The sequence below is a fragment of the Arachis duranensis genome, chromosome 1, assembly GCF_000817695.3.
Source record: "Arachis duranensis cultivar V14167 chromosome 1, aradu.V14167.gnm2.J7QH, whole genome shotgun sequence".
In the NCBI taxonomy this organism is placed as follows: Eukaryota; Viridiplantae; Streptophyta; class Magnoliopsida; order Fabales; family Fabaceae; genus Arachis; species Arachis duranensis.
This window is the reverse complement of record NC_029772.3, coordinates 24,687,882-24,691,639: the sequence shown is the minus strand read 5'-3', so window position 1 is coordinate 24,691,639 and position 3,758 is coordinate 24,687,882.

The window sequence follows — 3,758 nt, the reverse complement described above, 5'->3', positions numbered from 1 at the left end:
TTTGGATTCAATGAATTTTTCTGAGTTGGAAAACATTGTTTTCGACGTAAAAATAGGCAGTGGAATTTTGACCGGCAGTACTAGCTGAGATCTGTCTGGTACTGCAGCTGAGAAAATTAATTATGAATAAATGAGTTTAAGAAATTAGGAATTTTAATTAGGGAAGGTAGAAATATTTAAAGTGCGATTTAGAGCGCTAATCTTAAGGGTTTCAGCCCAAAATTGATGTTACATTATGGTATTGAACCGAACCTAAGTGCGCCTATGACCCAACATATATATGGCTTTATTAAGCCATTTCAGCAGCATTCCTCCCCCATTATTGTGTTCCACGCTGAATTGAGAAGAGAGAAGAGAAGAGAGAAAGCCTAACTCCCTTTGATCTTCAAATCACAATAACTTGAGCTATAGAACTCTGATTGACGAACCGTTTGCGGCCATGCATTGTTCTTCTCATCCTCTATAATTCTATCTAAGTTTTGTAGGGATTAATTTGCTGTCCTCTTCCCAGTTTTCGTTTTTCTCTTTAAATTTGAATTTGATTTGGGTTTTGAGGAAACCTTGTGATTTTGGTTGTTTAGGAGTGCTCTAGTATGAGTCATGGATGATATTTAGCACAAACTTGAGTGGGTTAAGGTAAAAAATCATCCAATCCTTGTGATTTATCATTTTCATGATCCCTAGGTTAATGTACATATGTGAAATTGGTTATGTTAGTGTATTTGGTGATTTTGGTGCACAATTGGGAGATTGGTGTTGCCTGCAGAGCTTTGGTGAGGCTTGGAGCTAAGATTGGTGGAGACTTCCATAGAAGAGGCTCAATTGGTTTGGCTACAAGTGATACGGTTTAAGTTTCATTTAAGTATCGTGTGGTGTGATGAGAATTCCTAGGCTAGATACCCCTATGATTAAGTTTGGATTGTGTAAATGGTTGGTGCTAACATGCATAGTTGATATGTAATGTGAATTGATGATTGAGTTAAGGATTGTGTGGCCTTGTATGTTTGGTGTGTTGAGAATTTGATGAATTGGATAATGAATATTGATTCGTAGAATATACATTTAAATTGTGAATTTGGGCCGGAGGCCGTGAATTTTGGGCCGGAAGCCGGAAAGAGATAAGTAAGGTAAGTTGACATGTATGTTGTGTGATGACATGAGTGATTGGATGGATACTTGACATTGAATGTGTGAATGATTGGTTTGGTTATTGAATAATATGGTTTCAGGAATTTAAAAGTGGAATTTGATGGTTTTGGGTGAAACGGTGTAGATGAGGTAGATTTGGTTTTGGTTGAGTATAACTATATGGATGTGATTGGGTTGTGGTTATTTGGATGAGTGAAAACGAATTTGGCTTGGGAACATTGGAAAAATTGATGATTTTTATGTTTGGGAAAAAACTGATTTTTGGCCAACTTTGGTGGGCCGTATCTCGGTCCACAGAGTTTGGAATTCTTCAAAATTAGATTTTTACGAAATTTTATTCAACGATCTTTCCAACAGATCAGAAATGGTTTAAAAAAGAGTTTTGTAGAAGAAGTTATGTGTGTTGGAAGTTTGGGGTTTGAAACTGTGAATTCTGCAGCTTTTAAACTTAGTAAAATTTTTGGCAGAATGCTCACCCACGCGTAGGCGTGGCCGACACGCACGAGTCATTTTTTAAAAATGCACCATCTACGCGTGCGCATTGCCCACGCGTACGCGTCGATGCGCTGCACCAATTACCCATCCAAATTCCCGAGATTTGTTTCTGAGTTGTGCTGGTTTTGTGCTTGGGGCACAAAACACACCCACGCGTACGCGTGGCTGACGCAAAGGCGTCACTTGGCTTTTCTCCCATCCACGCGTGCACGTGGGGGACGCATACGCGTCGCTTTATCTTGCTGCCTTTCACACGTTCGCGTGGGCGACGCGTACGCATGACCCTGTTTTCATTCCAAAGTTAATTTTTGAGTTTTTAAGGCCAAATTCCAGACCCCTAAGTCTTCAATCTCACCCTTTATGTCCTCAATACTTAAAGTATGCCTAGTAATGAAAAGAAGCTAGGGCATGTGGCAACTTGTGGATGAAGAAAAGTGAGAATCAATGATGAATGATGATTAATGGTGATGGTATGAATTATTGAGGGTGATGGTGCAAGTGCTATGTATGTTATGAGCTGGATGGCTGTGATGAGCATTGAATTATGGCTGAGTATGTATATGTAGATGATTAATGATTATATGATTATGATTGATTGAGGAAGCTCGAACATGTAGAGAGTATGCCGGAGATGCATATATGATTAATGAATGTATGTGTTAAATAAATAATGATGGAAAATGTTGAATGTGACATGTGACCCCGGGTAGGAGGCAGTGGCGTTGTCCACTTGCTCCGGGTATGAGACGGGAAAGGATGATTATGATAAATGAGTTTTATTATGGAGTTTTGAATGAATGTATCTCTGATAACTGGGTAGTAGCGAGGGTCGTGGTTCGTTCTGCTTGCTCCGGGTCTTTATCTGAGAATTGATATTAATGAAGGGTGATATTGAATAAATGTGTATTTGTGATACCTGGGTAGTCGGAAAGGTGGTGGTTCATCTCGCTTGCTCCAGGTTAATGTTTGAGATTTGGTAACAATGATGATTGATTCTGAATTGAATGAATGTATGTTTTGAGATCTTGGGCACTAGCAAGGGTTGTGGTTCGTCCCACTTGCTCCAGATAAGAGATTGTAACGCTTGGATAGTAACGACAGTAGTGGTTATTCCACTCGCTCCAGGTTGAGCTTTTAAACACGCGCCTGGGTAGTAGCCGCAGTAGTGGTTATTCCACTGGCTCTGGGTTGAGTGGGTAGTAGCAAGGGGGTTGTATCTCAAATCTACTTGCTCCACAATGGGTGCTTCTGTCCAATGGTTAGCTACCAAGATGTGTCGGGTTTGCTGATGAGCGGATAATTTATACGCTTTTTGGCATTGTTTTTAGTATGTTTTTAGTATGTTTTAGTTAGTTTTTATTATATTTTTATTAGTTTTTAGTTGAAATTCACTTTTCTGGACTTTACTATGAGTTTGTGTGTTTTTCTGTGATTTCAGGTATTTTCTGGCTGAAATTGAGGGACCTGAGCAAAAATCTGATTCAGAGGCTGAAAAGGACTGCAGATGCTGTTGGATTCTGACCTCCCTGGACTCGAAGTGTATTTTCTGGAGCTACAGATACCCAATTGGCACGCTCTTAACTGCGTTGGAAAGTAGACATCCTGGGCTTTTCAGCAATGTATAATAGTTCATACTTTGCCCGAGATTTGATGGCCCAAACAGGTGTTCCAAGTCAGCTCAAGAATTCTGGCGTGAAACGCCGGAACTGGCACAAGAATGGGAGTTAAACGCCCAAACTGACATAAAAGCTGGCGTTTAACTCCAAGAAGATTCTCTACACGAAAATGCTTCAATGCTCAGCCCAAGCACACACCAAGTGGGCCCGGAAGTGGATTTTTATGTCATTTACTCATCTTTGTAAACCCTAGGCTACTAGTTCTCTACAAATAGGACCTTTTGCTATTGTATTAGACGTCTTTTGATCACTTGAATCTTTTGATCATGTTTTTATGATTGAACCCTCTTTGGGAGGCTGGCCATTCGGCCATGCCTAGACCTTGTTCTTATGTATTTTCAACGGTGGAGTTTCTACACACCATAGATTAAGGTGTGGAGCTCTGTGGCAATTACTATTGTTCTTCTATTCAATTCCGCTTGTTCTTGTTCTAAGATA